Here is a 22637-nt window from a genome sequence, read left to right on the forward strand (position 1 = left end):
AATGGCGGCTAAAAAACTCAACATGGCGGCTAATGGATTCAAAATGGTGTCTAGAAGAGTCAAAATTTCGGCTAATGGACTCAAAATGGCGGCTAAGGCTCAAAATGGCGGCTAGAAGACTCAAAATGGCGGCTAAGGCTCAAAATGGCAGCTAGAAGATTTAAAATGACGGCTGAAAGACTCAAAATGGCGGCTAAAATGACAGCAAAATGGTGGCTAGAAGACACAAAGTGGGCGCTAGTCGACTTAAAATGGCGTCAAGAATAAAAATGGCGGCTTAAAGACTCAAAATGGTGACTAGAACATTCAAAATGGCTGCTAGAAGACTCAAAATGGCGACTAGAAGACTCAAAATATCGACTAAAAGACTCAAAATGGCGGCTAGAAGACTCAACATGGCGGCTAATGGATTCAAAATGGTGTCTAGAAGAGTCAAAATTTCGGCTAAGACTCAAAATGGAGGGAAGAAGAGTAAAATGGGGGCTAAAAGACTCAAAATGGCGGCTGTAAAATGGTTCCAGCAGCTGGTGTTGATTTTATATAATATATGGCGGCTATAGACTCAAAATGTCGACTTAAAAAGGCGGCTGTACAATGGTTTCTGCAGCTGGTATGGTTTTTATTTAAAAGATACGCACCCAGTATTTCCATAAAAATGATTTTCTTAAACTTTATAACAGATAGAGATATTAAATTTGGTATATATACTCGTTTAGTTAGCGCACAGACATTAATTGTTCAAAATCCTTGCACGCCACTTTCCGCCACAAGTAGAGTCATTGAAGTAGAGTCATTGAATTTGGTATGTATGTATACTGGCTAAGAACGCGCGCACGTTTTTTGTGTTTAAATTAAACTGATTTTTTCGAAAACTAACAATGTCAAAGTCACCCTTCAATCTTGTGGGCGGTAGATGATGATATTCTTACTTTATTATTATTTACCACTAGACTACAGACCAAAAACAACGAATTGGTGGAAAAATTATACAAACATGAACTTATTTCAACGACCGAAAGAAATAAGCTTATAACAAACACATCAATTTCACCAAGAATAAACGGATTACCTAAAATTCATAAAGAAGGTACGCTATTGAGACCAATCTGCTCATCAATTGCTTCTTCATCCTACGGACCATGCAAATACATAGTCAACCTATTAAAAAATATAACGGCAGACTCAACATACAACGTAAAGAACCCCCTTAGAATTTAAGACAAGGATTAATGACACATACATTTGCGACGAATTTGACGTAGTCTCAGTTTTTCCTAGTATTCCAATAGAATTGACACTTGACACCATTAGGGAAAAATGGATAAAAATAAAAGCGCACACTAACATTCCAAATTAACATTCATGGAAATAGTACGTTTTTGTATACCATTAAACAGATATTTTAAAAACAAGGACACACAACTAAAAGGAATGCCTATGGGATCACCAGCGTCGCCAATAATAGTAGACATAATTATGTATTTTTCGGATTTCATCTTTTGTCGTCTGCGCAGAGACAACTTGCTCGTTGCGTCGCCGGAAGAGAAGAGAGACGCTGTCTCCCACCTATCGATGACTTATCGCTAACAATCGATACTTAGTACTAACAATCGATACTTATTACTAACAATCGATACTTATCCCTAACAATCGATATATGCATGAGCATTTAACAGACTTTGTAAATAATTGGAATCTTGCAAAATAAATAAAAGTAGCGAAGTTATTGACAAAAAACACTGTTTTATGGGAATATTTTAATATTTATATTTTAATATATTACAGATATTAAGTTTCATGACGATAGCTCAGAAAATAATGTAGTTATTAAGAAAAGTCACAGTTTGCCCTTTGAATGGGAACTATATGATATGGTGTTCCGATCCGGCTGTGTCCGAAATATAAAACCGTGCAGTGTGTGATGATTCCTTTTATGCGTTGCACACTTCTGATAAAAATAAATATACCCTTGTCACACCTAAAACCCACTTCTAAGAATGTCGGTTGCAAATCACATTACCCAGTAGAAGATTGTAGATGGAGAAGCTGTCAGGAAGGCTTCGGCGGGGGGTGCGGCTTACGGGAACAATAGAAATGCCAGACTCGTACGTTTAGGTAGATAATTAATATAAGTTTATTAACTAATTGTGACTTAACAATAAAATGACGTTTGCAAAGCGATGCCGTTGGATTCGTTCGTGGTGGCCGTTCGTTACCACCGATCGTAGGAGCTTATTCGTTCGCACCCTTTCTCGTCAACGTTTTGTTACCAACTGTTTTATACTTATACTTATACTTTATGGCGGCTAAAATGACAGCAAAATGGTGGGTAGAAGACACAAAGTGGCGGCTAGAAGACTCAAAATGGCGGCTAATGGACTTAAAATGGCGGCTAATGGACTCAAAATGGTGACTAGAATATTCAAAATGGCTGCTAGAAGACTCAAAATGGCGACTAGAAGACTCCAAATGGCGGCTAAAAAACTCAACATGGCGGCTAATGGATTCAAAATGGTGTCTAGAAGAGTCAAAATTTCGGCTAATGGACTCAAAATGGCGGCTAAGGCTCAAAATGGCGGCTAGAAGACTCAAAATGGCGGCTAAGGCTCAAAATGGCAGCTAGAAGATATAAATTGACGGCTGAAAGACTCAAAATGGCGGCTAAAATGACAGCAAAATGGTGGCTAGAAGACACAAAGTGGGCGCTAGTCGACTTAAAATGGCGTCAAGAATAAAAATGGCGGCTTAAAGACTCAAAATGGTGACTAGAACATTCAAAATGGCTGCTAGAAGACTCAAAATGGCGACTAGAAGACTCAAAATATCGACTAAAAGACTCAAAATGGCGGCTAGAAGACTCAACATGGCGGCTAATGGATTCAAAATGGTGTCTAGAAGAGTCAAAATTTCGGCTAAGACTCAAAATGGAGGGAAGAAGAGTAAAATGGGGGCTAAAAGACTCAAAATGGCGGCTGTAAAATGGTTCCAGCAGCTGGTGTTGATTTTATATAATATATGGCGGCTATAGACTCAAAATGTCGACTTAAAAAGGCGGCTGTACAATGGTTTCTGCAGCTGGTATGGTTTTTATTTAAAAGATACACACCCAGTATTTCCATAAAAATGATTTTCTTAAACTTTATAACAGATAGAGATATTAAATTTGGTATATATACTCGTTTAGTTAGCGCACAGACATTAATTGTTCAAAATCCTTGCACGCCACTTTCCGCCACAAGTAGAGTCATTGAAGTAGAGTCATTGAATTTGGTATGTATGTATACTGGCTTAGAACGCGCGCAGATTTTTTGTGTTTAAATTAAACTGATTTTTTCGAAAACTAACAAAGTCAAAGTCACCCTTCAATCTTGTGGGCGGTAGATGATGATATTCTTACTTTATTATTATTTACCACTAGACTACAGACCAAAAACAACGAATTGGTGGAAAAATTATACAAACATGAACTTATTTCAACGACCGAAAGAAATAAGCTTATAACAAACACATCAATTTCACCAAGAATATACGGATTACCTAAAATTCATAAAGAAGGTACGCTATTGAGACCAATCTGCTCATCAATTGCTTCTTCGTCCCACGGACCATGCAAATACATAGTCAACCTATTAAAAAATATAACGGCAGACTCAACATACAACGTAAAGAACGCCTCAGAATTTAAGACAAGGATTAATGACACATTTGCGACGAATTTGACGTAGTCTCAGTTTTTCCTAGTATTCCAATAGAATTGACACTTGACACCATTAGGGAAAAATGGATAAAAATAAAAGCGCACACTAACATTCCAAATTAACATTCATGGAAATAGTACGTTTTTGTATACCATTAAACAGATATTTTAAAAACAAGGACACACAACTAAAAGGAATGCCTATGGGATCACCAGCGTCGCCAATAATAGTAGACATAATTATGTATTTTTCGGATTTCATCTTTTGTCGTCTGCGCAGAGACAACTTGCTCGTTGCGTCGCCGGAAGAGAAGAGAGACGCTGTCTCCCACCTATCGATGACTTATCGCTAACAATCGATACTTAGTACTAACAATCGATACTTATTACTAACAATCGATACTTATCCCTAACAATCGATATATGCATGAGCATTTAACAGACTTTGTAAATAATTGGAATCTTACAAAATAAATAAAAGTAGCGAAGTTATTGACAAAAAACACTGTTTTATGGGAATATTTTAATATTTATATTTTAATATATTACAGATATTAAGTTTCATGACGATAGCTCAGAAAATAATGTAGTTATTAAGAAAAGTCACAGTTTGCCCTTTGAATGGGAACTGTGTCCGAAATATAAAACCGTGCAGTGTGTGATGATTCCTTTTATGCGTTGCACACTTCTGATAAAAATAGCAGGAAGGCTTCGGCGGGGGGTGCGGCTTATGGGAACAATAGAAATGCCAGACTCGTACGTTTAGGTAGATAATTAATATAAGTTTATTAACTAATTGTGACTTAACAATAAAATGACGTTTGCAAAGCGATGCCGTTGGATTCGTTCGTGGTGGCCGTTCGTTACCACCGATCGTAGGAGCTTATTCGTTCGCACCCTTTCTCGTCAACGTTTTGTTACCAACTGTTTTATACTTATACTTTATGGCGGCTAAAATGACAGCAAAATGGTGGGTAGAAGACACAAAGTGGCGGCTAGAAGACTCAAAATGGCGGCTAATGGACTTAAAATGGCGGCTAATGGACTCAAAATGGTGACTAGAATATTCAAAATGGCTGCTAGAAGACTCAAAATGGCGACTAGAAGACTCCAAATGGCGGCTAAAAACTCAACATGGCGGCTAATGGATTCAAAATGGTGTCTAGAAGAGTCAAAATTTCGGCTAATGGACTCAAAATGGCGGCTAAGGCTCAAAATGGCGGCTAGAAGACTCAAAATGGCGGCTAAGGCTCAAAATGGCAGCTAGAAGATATAAATTGACGGCTGAAAGACTCAAAATGGCGGCTAAAATGACAGCAAAATGGTGGCTAGAAGACACAAAGTGGGCGCTAGTCGACTTAAAATGGCGTCAAGAATAAAAATGGCGGCTTAAAGACTCAAAATGGTGACTAGAACATTCAAAATGGCTGCTAGAAGACTCAAAATGGCGACTAGAAGACTCAAAATATCGACTAAAAGACTCAAAATGGCGGCTAGAAGACTCAACATGGCGGCTAATGGATTCAAAATGGTGTCTAGAAGAGTCAAAATTTCGGCTAAGACTCAAAATGGAGGGAAGAAGAGTAAAATGGGGGCTAAAAGACTCAAAATGGCGGCTGTAAAATGGTTCCAGCAGCTGGTGTTGATTTTATATAATATATGGCGGCTATAGACTCAAAATGTCGACTTAAAAAGGCGGCTGTACAATGGTTTCTGCAGCTGGTATGGTTTTTATTTAAAAGATACGCACCCAGTATTTCCATAAAAATGATTTTCTTAAACTTTATAACAGATAGAGATATTAAATTTGGTATATATACTCGTTTAGTTAGCGCACAGACATTAATTGTTCAAAATCCTTGCACGCCACTTTCCGCCACAAGTAGAGTCATTGAAGTAGAGTCATTGAATTTGGTATGTATGTATACTGGCTTAGAACGCGCGCAGATTTTTTGTGTTTAAATTAAACTGATTTTTTCGAAAACTAACAAAGTCAAAGTCACCCTTCAATCTTGTGGGCGGTAGATGATGATATTCTTACTTTATTATTATTTACCACTAGACTACAGACCAAAAACAACGAATTGGTGGAAAAATTATACAAACATGAACTTATTTCAACGACCGAAAGAAATAAGCTTATAACAAACACATCAATTTCACCAAGAATATACGGATTACCTAAAATTCATAAAGAAGGTCCGCTATTGAGACCAATCTGCTCATCAATTGCTTCTTCGTCCCACGGACCATGCAAATACATAGTCAACCTATTAAAAAATATAACGGCAGACTCAACATACAACGTAAAGAACGCCTCAGAATTTAAGACAAGGATTAACGACACATACATTTGCGACGAATTTGACGTAGTCTCAGTTTTTCCTAGTATTCCAATAGAATTGACACTTGACACCATTAGGGAAAAATGGATAAAAATAAAAGCGCACACTAACATTCCAAATTAACATTCATGCAAATAGTACGTTTTTGTATACCATTAAACAGATATTTTAAAAACAAGGACACACAACTAAAAGGAATGCCTATCGGATCACCAGCGTCGCCAATAATAGTAGACATAATTATGTATTTTTCGGATTTCATCTTTTGTCGTCTGCGCAGAGACAACCTGCTCGTTGCGTCGCCGGAAGAGAAGAGAGACGCTGTCTCCCACCTATCGATGACTTATCGCTAACAATCGATACTTAGTACTAACAATCGATACTTATTACTAAAAATCGATACTTATCCCTAACAATCGATATATGCATGAGCATTTAACAGACTTTGTAAATAATTGGAATCTTACAAAATAAATAAAAGTAGCGAAGTTATTGACAAAAAACACTGTTTTATGGGAATATTTTAATATTTATATTTTAATATATTACAGATATTAAGTTTCATGACGATAGCTCAGAAAATAATGTAGTTATTAAGAAAAGTCACAGTTTGCCCTTTGAATGGGAACTATATGATATGGTGTTCCGATCCGGCTGTGTCCGAAATATAAAAACCGTGCAGTGTGTGATGATTCCTTTTATGCGTTGCACACTTCTGATAAAAATAAATATACCCTTGTCACACCTAAAACCCACTTCTAAGAATGTCGGTTGCAAATCACATTACCCAGTAGAAGATTGTAGATGGAGAAGCTGGAAGGCTTCGGCGTGGGGTGCGGCTTACGGGAACAATAGAAATGCCAGACTCGTACGTTTAGGTAGATAATTAATATAAGTTTATTAACTAATTGTGACTTAACAATAAAATGACGTTTGCAAAGCGATGCCGTTGGATTCGTTCGTGGTGGCCGTTCGTTACCACCGATCGTAGGAGCTTATTCGTTCGCACCCTTTCTCGTCAACGTTTTGTTACCAACTGTTTTATACTTATACTTATACTTTATGGCGGCTAAAATGACAGCAAAATGGTGGGTAGAAGACACAAAGTGGCGGCTAGAAGACTCAAAATGGCGGCTAATGGACTTAAAATGGCGGCTAATGGACTCAAAATGGTGACTAAAATATTCAAAATGGCTGCTAGAAGACTCAAAATGGCGACTAGAAGACTCCAAATGGCGGCTAAAAAACTCAACATGGCGGCTAATGGATTCAAAATGGTGTCTAGAAGAGTCAAAATTTCGGCTAATGGACTCAAAATGGCGGCTAAGGCTCAAAATGGCGGCTAGAAGACTCAAAATGGCGGCTAAGGCTCAAAATGGCAGCTAGAAGATTTAAAATGACGGCTGAAAGACTCAAAATGGCGGCTAAAATGACAGCAAAATGGTGGCTAGAAGACACAAAGTGGGCGCTAGTCGACTTAAAATGGCGTCAAGAATAAAAATGGCGGCTTAAAGACCCAAAATGGTGACTAGAACATTCAAAATGGCTGCTAGAAGACTCAAAATGGCGACTAGAAGACTCAAAATATCGACTAAAAGACTCAAAATGGCGGCTAGAAGACTCAACATGGCGGCTAATGGATTCAAAATGGTGTCTAGAAGAGTCAAAATTTCGGCTAAGACTCAAAATGGAGGGAAGAAGAGTAAAATGGGGGCTAAAAGACTCAAAATGGCGGCTGTAAAATGGTTCCAGCAGCTGGTGTTGATTTTATATAATATATGGCGGCTATAGACTCAAAATGTCGACTTAAAAAGGCGGCTGTACAATGGTTTCTGCAGCTGGTATGGTTTTTATTTAAAAGATACGCACCCAGTATTTCCATAAAAATGATTTTCTTAAACTTTATAACAGATAGAGATATTAAATTTGGTATATATACTCGTTTAGTTAGCGCACAGACATTAATTGTTCAAAATCCTTGCACGCCACTTTCCGCCACAAGTAGAGTCATTGAAGTAGAGTCATTGAATTTGGTATGTATGTATACTGGCTAAGAACGCGCGCACGTTTTTTGTGTTTAAATTAAACTGATTTTTTCGAAAACTAACAATGTCAAAGTCACCCTTCAATCTTGTGGGCGGTAGATGATGATATTCTTACTTTATTATTATTTACCACTAGACTACAGACCAAAAACAACGAATTGGTGGAAAAATTATACAAACATGAACTTATTTCAACGACCGAAAGAAATAAGCTTATAACAAACACATCAATTTCACCAAGAATAAACGGATTACCTAAAAGTCATAAAGAAGGTACGCTATTGAGACCAATCTGCTCATCAATTGCTTCTTCATCCTACGGACCATGCAAATACATAGTCAACCTATTAAAAAATATAACGGCAGACTCAACTTACAACGTAAAGAACCCCCTTAGAATTTAAGACAAGGATTAATGACACATACATTTGCGACGAATTTGACGTAGTCTCAGTTTTTCCTAGTATTCCAATAGAATTGACACTTGACACCATTAGGGAAAAATGGATAAAAATAAAAGCGCACACTAACATTCCAAATTAACATTCATGCAAATAGTACGTTTTTGTATACCATTAAACAGATATTTTAAAAACAAGGACACACAACTAAAAGGAATGCCTATGGGATCACCAGCGTCGCCAATAATAGTAGACATAATTATGTATTTTTCGGATTTCATCTTTTGTCGTCTGCGCAGAGACAACTTGCTCGTTGCGTCGCCGGAAGAGAAGAGAGACGCTGTCTCCCACCTATCGATGACTTATCGCTAACAATCGATACTTAGTACTAACAATCGATACTTATTACTAACAATCGATACTTATCCCTAACAATCGATATATGCATGAGCATTTAACAGACTTTGTAAATAATTGGAATCTTACAAAATAAATAAAAGTAGCGAAGTTATTGCCAAAAAACACTGTTTTATGGGAATATTTTAATATTTATATTTTAATATATTACAGATATTAAGTTTCATGACGATAGCTCAGAAAATAATGTAGTTATTAAGAAAAGTCACAGTTTGCCCTTTGAATGGGAACTGTGTCCGAAATATAAAAACCGTGCAGTGTGTGATGATTCCTTTTATGCGTTGCACACTTCTGATAAAAATAAATATACCCTTGTCACACCTAAAACCCACTTGTATGAATGTCGGTTGCAAATCACATTACCCAGTAGAAGATTGTAGATGGAGAAGCTGTCAGGAAGGCTACGGCGGGGGGTGCGGCTTACGGGAACAATAGAAATGCCAGACTCGTACGTTTAGGTAGATAATTAATATAAGTTTATTAACTAATTGTGACTTAACAATAAAATGACGTTTGCAAAGCGATGACGTTGGATTCGTTCGTGGTGGCCGTTCGTTACCACCGATCGTAGGAGCTTATTCGTTCGCACCCTTTCTCGTCAACGTTTTGTTACCAACTGTTTTATACTTATACTTATACTTTATGGCGGCTAAAATGACAGCAAAATGGTGGGTAGAAGACACAAAGTGGCGGCTAGAAGACTCAAAATGGCGGCTAATGGACTTAAAATGGCGGCTAATGGACTCAAAATGGTGACTAGAATATTCAAAATGGCTGCTAGAAGACTCAAAATGGCGACTAGAAGACTCCAAATGGCGGCTAAAAAACTCAACATGGCGGCTAATGGATTCAAAATGGTGTCTAGAAGAGTCAAAATTTCGGCTAATGGACTCAAAATGGCGGCTAAGGCTCAAAATGGCGGCTAGAAGACTCAAAATGGCGGCTAAGGCTCAAAATGGCGGCTAGAAGACTCAAAATGGCGGCTAAGGCTCAAAATGGCAGCTAGAAGATTTAAAATGACGGCTGAAAGACTCAAAATGGCGGCTAAAATGACAGCAAAATGGTGGCTAGAAGACACAAAGTGGGCACAAGGTGGACACTTAAAATGGCGTCAAGAATAAAAATGGCGGCTTAAAGACTCAAAATGGTGACTAGAACATTCAAAATGGCTGCTAGAAGACTCAAAATGGCGACTAGAAGACTCAAAATATCGACTAAAAGACTCAAAATGGCGGCTAGAAGACTCAACATGGCGGCTAATGGATTCAAAATGGTGTCTAGAAGAGTCAAAATTTCGGCTAAGACTCAAAATGGAGGGAAGAAGAGTAAAATGGGGGCTAAAAGACTCAAAAGGGCGGCTGTAAAATGGTTCCAGCAGCTGGTGTTGATTTTATATAATATATGGCGGCTATAGACTCAAAATGTCGACTTAAAAAGGCGGCTGTACAATGGTTTCTGCAGCTGGTATGGTTTTTATTTAAAAGATACGCACCCAGTATTTCCATAAAAATGATTTTCTTAAACTTTATAACAGATAGAGATATTAAATTTGGTACCTATATATACTCGTTTAGTTAGCGCACAGACATTAATAGTTCAAAATCCTTGCACGCCACTTTCCGCCACAAGTAGAGTCATTGAAGTAGAGTCATTGAATTTGGTATGTATGTATACTGGCTTACAACGCGCGCAGATTTTTTGTGTTTAAATTAAACTGATATTTTCGAAAACTAACAAAGTCAAAGTCACCCTTCAATCTTGTGGGCGGTAGATGATGATATTCTTACTTTATTATTATTTACCACTAGACTACAGACCAAAAACAACGAATTGGTGGAAAAATTATACAAACATGAACTTATTTCAACGACCGAAAGAAATAAGCTTATAACAAACACATCAATTTCACCAAGAATATACGGATTACCTAAAATTCATAAAGAAGGTACGCTATTGAGACCAATCTGCTCATCAATTGCTTCTTCGTCCCACGGACCATGCAAATACATAGTCAACCTATTAAAAATATAACGGCAGACTCAACATACAACGTAAAGAACGCCTCAGAATTTAAGACAAGGATTAATGACACATTTGCGACGAATTTGACGTAGTCTCAGTTTTTCCTAGTATTCCAATAGAATTGACACTTGACACCATTAGGGAAAAATGGATAAAAATAAAAGCGCACACTAACATTCCAAATTAACATTCATGGAAATAGTACGTTTTTGTATACCATTAAACAGATATTTTAAAAACAAGGACACACAACTAAAAGGAATGCCTATGGGATCACCAGCGTCGCCAATAATAGTAGACATAATTATGTATTTTTCGGATTTCATCTTTTGTCGTCTGCGCAGAGACAACTTGCTCGTTGCGTCGCCGGAAGAGAAGAGAGACGCTGTCTCCCACCTATCGATGACTTATCGCTAACAATCGATACTTAGTACTAACAATCGATACTTATTACTAACAATCGATACTTATCCCTAACAATCGATATATGCATGAGCATTTAACAGACTTTGTAAATAATTGGAATCTTACAAAATAAATAAAAGTAGCGAAGTTATTGACAAAAAACACTGTTTTATGGGAATATTTTAATATTTATATTTTAATATATTACAGATATTAAGTTTCATGACGATAGCTCAGAAAATAATGTAGTTATTAAGAAAAGTCACAGTTTGCCCTTTGAATGGGAACTATATGATATGGTGTTCCGATCCGGCTGTGTCCGAAATATAAAAACCGTGCAGTGTGTGATGATTCCTTTTATGCGTTGCACACTTCTGATAAAAATAAATATACCCTTGTCACACCTAAAACCCACTTCTATGAATGTCGGTTGCAAATCACATTACCCAGTAGAAGATTGTAGATGGAGAAGCTGTCAGGAAGGCTTCGGCGGGGGGTGCGGCTTACGGGAACAATAGAAATGCCAGACTCGTACGTTTAGGTAGATAATTAATATAAGTTTATTAACTAATTGTGACTTAACAATAAAATGACGTTTGCAAAGCGATGCCGTTGGATTCGTTCGTGGTGGCCGTTCGTTACCACCGATCGTAGGAGCTTATTCGTTCGCACCCTTTCTCGTCAACGTTTTGTTACCAACTGTTTTATACTTATACTTATACTTTATGGCGGATAAAATGACAGCAAAATGGTGGGTAGAAGACACAAAGTGGCGGCTAGAAGACTCAAAATGGCGGCTAATGGACTTAAAATGGTGGCTAATGGACTCAAAATGGTGACTACAATATTCAAAATGGCTGCTAGAAGACTCAAAATGGCGACTAGAAGACTCCAAATGGCGGCTAAAAAACTCAACATGGCGGCTAATGGATTCAAAATGGTGTCTAGAAGAGTCAAAATTTCGGCTAAGACTCAAAATGGAGGGAAGAAGAGTAAAATGGGGGCTAAAAGACTCAAAAGGGCGGCTGTAAAATGGTTCCAGCAGCTGGTGTTGATTTTATATAATATATGGCGGCTATAGACTCAAAATGTCGACTTAAAAAGGCGGCTGTACAATGGTTTCTGCAGCTGGTATGGTTTTTATTTAAAAGATACGCACCCAGTATTTCCATAAAAATGATTTTCTTAAACTTTATAACAGATAGAGATATTAAATTTGGTATATATACTCGTTTAGTTAGCGCACAGACATTAATTGTTCAAAATCCTTGCACGCCACTTTCCGCCACAAGTAGAGTCATTGAAGTAGAGTCATTGAATTTGGTATGTATGTATACTGGCTTACAACGCGCGCAGATTTTTTGTGTTTAAATTAAACTGATTTTTTCGAAAACTAACAAAGTCAAAGTCACCCTTCAATCTTGTGGGCGGTAGATGATGATATTCTTACTTTATTATTATTTACCACTAGACTACAGACCAAAAACAACGAATTGGTGGAAAAATTATACAAACATGAACTTATTTCAACGACCGAAAGAAATAAGCTTTTAACAAACACATCAATTTCACCAAGAATATACGGATTACCTAAAATTCATAAAGAAGGTACGCTATTGAGACCAATCTGCTCATCAATTGCTTCTTCGTCCCACGGACCATGCAAATACATAGTCAACCTATTAAAAAATATAACGGCAGACTCAACATACAACGTAAAGAACGCCTCAGAATTTAAGACAAGGATTAATGACACATACATTTGCGACGAATTTGACGTAGTCTCAGTTTTTCCTAGTATTCCAATAGAATTGACACTTGACACCATTAGGGAAAAATGGATAAAAATAAAAGCGCACACTAACATTCCAAATTAACATTCATGGAAATAGTACGTTTTTGTATACTATTAAACAGATATTTTAAAAACAAGGACACACAACTAAAAGGAATGCCTATGGGATCACCAGCGTCGCCAATAATAGTAGACATAATTATGTATTTTTCGGATTTCATCTTTTGTCGTCTGCGCAGAGACAACTTGCTCGTTGCGTCGCCGGAAGAGAAGAGAGACGCTGTCTCCCACCTATCGATGACTTATCGCTAACAATCGATACTTAGTACTAACAATCGATACTTATTACTAACAATCGATACTTATCCCTAACAATCGATATATGCATGAGCATTTAACAGACTTTGTAAATAATTGGAATCTTACAAAATAAATAAAAGTAGCGAAGTTATTGCCAAAAAACACTGTTTTATGGGAATATTTTAATATTTATATTTTAATATATTACAGATATTAAGTTTCATGACGATAGCTCAGAAAATAATGTAGTTATTAAGAAAAGTCACAGTTTGCCCTTTGAATGGGAACTGTGTCCGAAATATAAAAACCGTGCAGTGTGTGATGATTCCTTTTATGCGTTGCACACTTCTGATAAAAATAAATATACCCTTGTCACACCTAAAACCCACTTCTAAGAATGTCGGTTGCAAATCACATTACCCAGTAGAAGATTGTAGATGGAGAAGCTGTCAGGAAGGCTTCGGCGGGGGGTGCGGCTTACGGGAACAATAGAAATGCCAGACTCGTACGTTTAGGTAGATAATTAATATAAGTTTATTAACTAATTGTGACTTAACAATAAAATGACGTTTGCAAAGCGATGCCGTTGGATTCGTTCGTGGTGGCCGTTCGTTACCACCGATCGTAGGAGCTTATTCGTTCGCACCCTTTCTCGTCAACGTTTTGTTACCAACTGTTTTATACTTATACTTATACTTTATGGCGGCTAAAATGACAGCAAAATGGTGGGTAGAAGACACAAAGTGGCGGCTAGAAGACTCAAAATGGCGGCTAATGGACTTAAAATGGCGGCTAATGGACTCAAAATGGTGACTAGAATATTCAAAATGGCTGCTAGAAGACTCAAAATGGCGACTAGAAGACTCCAAATGGCGGCTAAAAAACTCAACATGGCGGCTAATGGATTCAAAATGGTGTCTAGAAGAGTCAAAATTTCGGCTAATGGACTCAAAATGGCGGCTAAGGCTCAAAATGGCAGCTAGAAGATTTAAAATGACGGCTGAAAGACTCAAAATGGCGGCTAAAATGACAGCAAAATGGTGGCTAGAAGACACAAAGTGGGCGCTAGTCGACTTAAAATGGCGTCAAGAATAAAAATGGCGGATTAAAGACTCAAAATGGTGACTAGAACATTCAAAATGGCTGCTAGAAGACTCAAAATGGCGACTAGAAGACTCAACATGGCGGCTAATGGATTCAAAATGGTGTCTAGAAGAGTCAAAATTTCGGCTAAGACTCAAAATGGAGGGAAGAAGAGTAAAATGGGGGCTAAAAGACTCAAAATGGCGGCTGTAAAATGGTTCCAGCAGCTGGTGTTGATTTTATATAATATATGGCGGCTATAGACTCAAAATGTCGACTTAAAAAGGCGGCTGTACAATGGTTTCTGCAGCTGGTATGGTTTTTATTTAAAAGATACGCACCCAGTATTTCCATAAAAATGATTTTCTTAAACCTTATAACAGATAGAGATATTAAATTTGGTATATATACTCGTTTAGTTAGCGCACAGACATTAATTGTTCAAAATCCTTGCACGCCACTTTCCGCCACAAGTAGAGTCATTGAAGTAGAGTCATTGAATTTGGTATGTATGTATACTGGCTTAGAACGCGCGCAGATTTTTTGTGTTTAAATTAAACTGATTTTTTCGAAAACTAACAAAGTCAAAGTCACCCTTCAATCTTGTGGGCGGTAGATGATGATATTCTTACTTTATTATTATTTACCACTAGACTACAGACCAAAAACAACGAATTGGTGGAAAAATTATACAAACATGAACTTATTTCAACGACCGAAAGAAATAAGCTTATAACAAACACATCAATTTCACCAAGAATATACGGATTACCTAAAATTCATAAAGAAGGTACGCTATTGAGACCAATCTGCTCATCAATTGCTTCTTCGTCCCACGGACCATGCAAATACATAGTCAACCTATTAAAAAATATATATACGGCAGACTCAACATACAACGTAAAGAACGCCTCAGAATTTAAGACAAGGATTAATGACACATACATTTGCGACGAATTTGACGTAGTCTCAGTTTTTCCTAGTATTCCAATAGAATTGACACTTGACACCATTAGGGAAAAATGGATAAAAATAAAAGCGCACACTAACATTCCAAATTAACATTCATGGAAATAGTACGTTTTTGTATACCATTAAACAGATATTTTAAAAACAAGGACACACAACTAAAAGGAATGCCTATGGGATCACCAGCGTCGCCAATAATAGTAGACATAATTATGTATGTATTTTTCGGATTTCATCTTTTGTCGTCTGCGCAGAGACAACTTGCTCGTTGCGTCGCCGGAAGAGAAGAGAGACGCTGTCTCCCACCTATCGATGACTTATCGCTAACAATCGATACTTAGTACTAACAATCGATACTTATTACTAACAATCGATACTTATCCCTAACAATCGATATATGCATGAGCATTTAACAGACTTTGTAAATAATTGGAATCTTACAAAATAAATAAAAGTAGCGAAGTTATTGACAAAAAACACTGTTTTATGGGAATATTTTAATATTTATATTTTAATATATTACAGATATTAAGTTTCATGACGATAGCTCAGAAAATAATGTAGTTATTAAGAAAAGTCACAGTTTGCCCTTTGAATGGGAACTGTGTCCGAAATATAAAAACCGTGCAGTGTGTGATGATTCCTTTTATGCGTTGCACACTTCTGATAAAAATAAATATACCCTTGTCACACCTAAAACCCACTTCTAAGAATGTCGGTTGCAAATCACATTACCCAGTAGAAGATTGTAGATGGAGAAGCTGTCAGGAAGGCTTCGGCGGGGGGTGCGGCTTACGGGAACAATAGAAATGCCAGACTCGTACGTTTAGGTAGATAATTAATATAAGTTTATTAACTAATTGTGACTTAACAATAAAATGACGTTTGCAAAGCGATGTCGTTGGATTCGTTCGTGGTGGCCGTTCGTTACCACCGATCGTAGGAGCTTATTCGTTCGCACCCTTTCTCGTCAACGTTTTGTTACCAACTGTTTTATACTTATACTTATACTTTATGGCGGGTAAAATGACAGCAAAATGGTGGGTAGAAGACACAAAGTGGCGGCTAGAAGACTCAAAATGGCGGCTAATGGACTTAAAATGGCGGCTAATGGACTCAAAATGGTGACTAGAATATTCAAAATGGCTGCTAGAAGACTCAAAATGGCGACTAGAAGACTCCAAATGGCGGCTAAAAAACTCAACATGGCGGCTAATGGATTCAAAATGGTGTCTAGAAGAGTCAAAATTTCGGCTAATGGACTCAAAATGGCGGCTAAGGCTCAAAATGGCGGCTAGAAGACTCAAAATGGCGGCTAAGGCTCAAAATGGCAGCTAGAAGATTTAAAATGACGGCTGAAAGACTCAAAATGGCGGCAAAAATGACAGCAAAATGGTGGCTAGAAGACACAAAGTGGGCGCTAGTCGACTTAAAATGGCGTCAAGAATAAAAATGGCGGCTTAAAGACTCAAAATGGTGACTAGAACATTCAAAATGGCTGCTAAAAGACTCAAAATGGCGACTAGAAAACTCAAAATATCGACTAAAAGACTCAAAATGGCGGCTAGAAGACTCAACATGGCGGCTAATGGATTCAAAATGGTGTCTAGAAGAGTCAAAATTTCGGCTAAGACTCAAAATGGAGGGAAGAAGAGTAAAATGGGGGCTAAAAGACTCAAAATGGCGGCTGTAAAATGGTTCCAGCAGCTGGTGTTGATTTTATATAATATATGGCGGCTATAGACTCAAAATGTCGACTTAAAAAGGCGGCTGTACAATGGTTTCTGCAGCTGGTATGGTTTTTATTTAAAAGATACGCACCCAGTATTTCCATAAAAATGATTTTCTTAAACTTTATAACAGATAGAGATATTAAATTTGGTATATATACTCGTTTAGTTAGCGCACAGACATTAATTGTTCAAAATCCTTGCACGCCACTTTCCGCCACAAGTAGAGTCATTGAAGTAGAGTCATTGAATTTGGTATGTATGTATACTGGCTAAGAACGCGCGCAGATTTTTTGTGTTTAAATTAAACTGATTTTTTCGAAAACTAACAAAGTCAAAGTCACCCTTCAATCTTGTGGGCGGTAGATGATGATATTCTTACTTTATTATTATTTACCACTAGACTACAGACCAAAAACAACGAATTGGTGGAAAAATTATACAAACATGAACTTATTTCAACGACCGAAAGAAATAAGCTTTTAACAAACACATCAATTTCACCAAGAATATACGGATTACCTAAAATTCATAAAGAAGGTACGCTAGTGAGACCAATCTGCTCATCAATTGCTTCTTCGTCCCACGGACCATGCAAATACATAGTCAACCTATCAAAAAAAATAAAGCGGCAGACTCAACATACAACGTAAAGAACGCCTCAGAATTTAAGACAAGGATTAATGACACATACATTTGCGACGCATTTGACGTAGTCTCAGTTTTTCCTAGTATTCCAATAGAATTGACACTTGACACCATTAGGGAAAAATGGATAAAAATAAAAGCGCACACTAACATTCCAAATTAACATTCATGGAAATAGTACGTTTTTGTATACCATTAAACAGATATTTTAAAAACAAGGACACACAACTAAAAGGAATGCCTATGGGATCACCAGCGTCGCCAATAATAGTAGACATAATTATGTATTTTTCGGATTTCATCTTTTGTCGTCTGCGCAGAGACAACTTGCTCGTTGCGTCGCCGGAAGAGAAGAGAGACGCTGTCTCCCACCTATCGATGACTTATCGCTAACAATCGATACTTAGTACTAACAATCGATACTTATTACTAACAATCGATACTTATCCCTAACAATCGATATATGCATGAGCATTTAACAGACTTTGTAAATAATTGGAATCTTACAAAATAAATAAAAGTAGCGAAGTTATTGACAAAAACACTGTTTTATGGGAATATTTTAATATTTATATTTTAATATTTTACAGATATTAAGTTTCATGACGATAGCTCAGAAAATAATGTAGTTATTAAGAAAAGTCACAGTTTGCCCTTTGAATGTGTAAACACCTAATTATTAAATAAAAATGATAAAGATTAGTTTGTATTGGTCGGATTTAATCTTTGGGTTTTGCGCAGATGCAACTTGCTCGTTGCATCGCCGGAAGAGAAGAGAGACGCCGTCTCTCAATCTATCGAGGACTTATCGCTAACAATCGATACTTATTACTAACAATCGATACTTATTACTAACAATCGATACTTATTACTAACAATCGATATATGCATGAGCATTTAACAGACTTTAAATAATTGGAATCTTACAAATGGGAACTATATGATATGGTGTTCCGATCCGGCTGTGTCCGAAATATAAAAACCGTGCAGTGTGTGATGATTCCTTTTATGCGTTGCACACTTCTGATAAAAATAAATATACCCTTGTCACACCTAAACCCCACTTCTAAGAATGTCGGTTGCAAATCACATTACCCAGTAGAAGATTGTAGATGGAGAAGCTGTCAGGAAGGCTTCGGCGGGGGGTGCGGCTTACGGGAACAATAGAAATGCCAGACTCGTACGTTTAGGTAGATAATTAATATAAGTTTATTAACTAATTGTGACTTAACAATAAAATGACGTTTGCAAAGCGATGCCGTTGGATTCGTTCGCGGTGGCCGTTAGTTACCACCGATCGTAGGAGCTTATTCGTTCGCACCCTTTCTCGTCAACGTTTTGTTACCAACTGTTTTATACTTATACTTATACTTTATGGCGGCTAAAATGACAGCAAAATGGTGGGTAGAAGACACAAAGTGGCGGCTAGAAGACTCAAAATGGCGGCTAATGGACTTAAAATGGCGGCTAATGGACTCAAAATGGTGACTAGAATATTCAAAATGGCTGCTAGAAGACTCAAAATGGCGACTAGAAGACTCCAAATGGCGGCTAAAAAACTCAACATGGCGGCTAATGGATTCAAAATGGTGTCTAGAAGAGTCAAAATTTCGGCTAATGGACTCAAAATGGCGGCTAAGGCTCAAAATGGCGGCTAGAAGACTCAAAATGGCGGCTAAGGCTCAAAATGGCAGCTAGAAGATTTAAAATGACGGCTGAAAGACTCAAAATGGCGGCTAAAATAACAGCAAAATGGTGGCTAGAAGACACAAAGTGGGCGCTAGTCGACTTAAAATGGCGTCAAGAATAAAAATGGCGGCTTAAAGACTCAAAATGGTGACTAGAACATTCAAAATGGCTGCTAGAAGACTCAAAATGGCGACTAGAAGACTCAAAATATCGACTAAAAGACTCAAAATGGCGGCTAGAAGACTCAACATGGCGGCTAATGGATTCAAAATGGTGTCTAGAAGAGTCAAAATTTCGGCTAAGACTCAAAATGGAGGGAAGAAGAGTAAAATGGGGGCTAAAAGACTCAAAATGGCGGCTGTAAAATGGTTCCAGCAGCTGGTGTTGATTTTATATAATATATGGCGGCTATAGACTCAAAATGTCGACTTAAAAAGGCGGCTGTACAATGGTTTCTGCAGCTGGTATGGTTTTTATTTAAAAGATACGCACCCAGTATTTCCATAAAAATGATTTTCTTAAACTTTATAACAGATAGAGATATTAAATTTGGTATATATACTCGTTTAGTTAGCGCACAGACATTAATTGTTCAAAATCCTTGCACGCCACTTTCCGCCACAAGTAGAGTCATTGAAGTAGAGTCATTGAATTTGGTATGTATGTATACTGGCTAAGAACGCGCGCACGTTTTTTGTGTTTAAATTAAACTGATTTTTTCGAAAACTAACAATGTCAAAGTCACCCTTCAATCTTGTGGGCGGTAGATGATGATATTCTTACTTTATTATTATCTACCACTAGACTACAGACCAAAAACAACGAATTGGTGGAAAAATTATACAAACATGAACTTATTTCAACGACCGAAAGAAATAAGCTTTTAACAAACACATCAATTTCACCAAGAATATACGGATTACCTAAAATTCATAAAGAAGGTACGCTATTGAGACCAATCTGCTCATCAATTGCTTCTTCATCCTACGGACCATGCAAATACATAGTCAACCTATTAAAAAATATAACGGCAGACTCAACATACAACGTAAAGAACCCCCTTAGAATTTAAGACAAGGATTAATGACACATACATTTGCGACGAATTTGACGTAGTCTCAGTTTTTCCTAGTATTCCAATAGAATTGACACTTGACACCATTAGGGAAAAATGGATAAAAATAAAAGCGCACACTAACATTCCAAATTAACATTCATGGAAATAGTACGTTTTTGTATACCATTAAACAGATATTTTAAAAACAAGGACACACAACTAAAAGGAATGCCTATGGGATCACCAGCGTCGCCAATAATAGTAGACATAATTATGTATTTTTCGGATTTCATCTTTTGTCTTCTGCGCAGAGACAACTTGCTCGTTGCGTCGCCGGAAGAGAAGAGAGACGCTGTCTCCCACCTATCGATGACTTATCGCTAACAATCGATACTTAGTACTAACAATCGATACTTATTACTAACAATCGATACTTATCCCTAACAATCGATATATGCATGAGCATTTAACAGACTTTGTAAATAATTGGAATCTTACAAAATAAATAAAAGTAGCGAAGTTATTGACAAAAAACACTGTTTTATGGGAATATTTTAATATTTATATTTTAATATATTACAGATATTAAGTTTCATGACGATAGCTCAGAAAATAATGTAGTTATTAAGAAAAGTCACAGTTTGCCCTTTGAATGGGAACTATATGATATGGTGTTCCGATCCGGCTGTGTCCGAAATATAAAACCGTGCAGTGTGTGATGATTCCTTTTATGCGTTGCACACTTCTGATAAAAATAAATATACCCTTGTCACACCTAAAACCCACTTCTAAGAATGTCGGTTGCAAATCACATTACCCAGTAGAAGATTGTAGATGGAGAAGCTGTCAGGAAGGCTTCGGCGGGGGGTGCGGCTTACGGAAACAATAGAAATGCCAGACTCGTACGTTTAGGTAGATAATTAATATAAGTTTATTAACTAATTGTGACTTAACAATAAAATGACGTTTGCAAAGCGATGCCGTTGGATTCGTTCGTGGTGGCCGTTCGTTACCACCGATCGTAGGAGCTTATTCGTTCGCACCCTTTCTCGTCAACGTTTTGTTACCAACTGTTTTATACTTATACTTATACTTTATGGCGGCTAAAATGACAGCAAAATGATGGGTAGAAGACACAAAGTGGCGGCTAGAAGACTCAAAATGGCGGCTAATGGACTTAAAATGGCGGCTAATGGACTCAAAATGGTGACTAGAATATTCAAAATGGCTGCTAGAAGACTCAAAATGGCGACTAGAAGACTCCAAATGGCGGCTAAAAAACTCAACATGGCGGCTAATGGATTCAAAATGGTGTCTAGAAGAGTCAAAATTTCGGCTAATGGACTCAAAATGGCGGCTAAGGCTCAAAATGGCGGCTAAAATGACAGCAAAATGGTGGCTAGAAGACACAAAGTGGGCGCTAGTCGACTTAAAATGGCGTCAAGAATAAAAATGGCGGCTTAAAGACTCAAAATGGTGACTAGAACATTCAAAATGGCTGCTAGAAGACTCAAAATGGCGACTAGAAGACTCAAAATATCGACTAAAAGACTCAAAATGGCGGCTAGAAGACTCAAAATGGCGGCTAATGGACTTAAAATGGCGGCTAATGGACTCAAAATGGTGACTAGAATATTCAAAATGGCTGCTAGAAGACTCAAGATGGCGACTAGAAGACTCCAAATGGCGGCTAAAAAACTCAACATGGCGGCTAATGGATTCAAAATGGTGTCTAGAAGAGTCAAAATTTCGGCTAATGGACTCAAAATGGCGGCTAAGGCTCAAAATGGCGGCTAGAAGACTCAAAATGGCGGCTAAGGCTCAAAATGGCAGCTAGAAGATATAAATTGACGGCTGAAAGACTCAAAATGGCGGCTAAAATGACAGCAAAATGGTGGCTAGAAGACACAAAGTGGGCGCTAGTCGACTTAAAATGGCGTCAAGAATAAAAATGGCGGCTTAAAGACTCAAAACGGTGACTAGAACATTCAAAATGGCTGCTAGAAGACTCAAAATGGCGACTAGAAGACTCAA

The sequence above is a fragment of the Drosophila willistoni genome, unplaced genomic scaffold (genome assembly GCF_018902025.1).
Source record: "Drosophila willistoni isolate 14030-0811.24 unplaced genomic scaffold, UCI_dwil_1.1 Seg169, whole genome shotgun sequence".
NCBI classification, from domain to species: domain Eukaryota; kingdom Metazoa; phylum Arthropoda; class Insecta; order Diptera; family Drosophilidae; genus Drosophila; species Drosophila willistoni.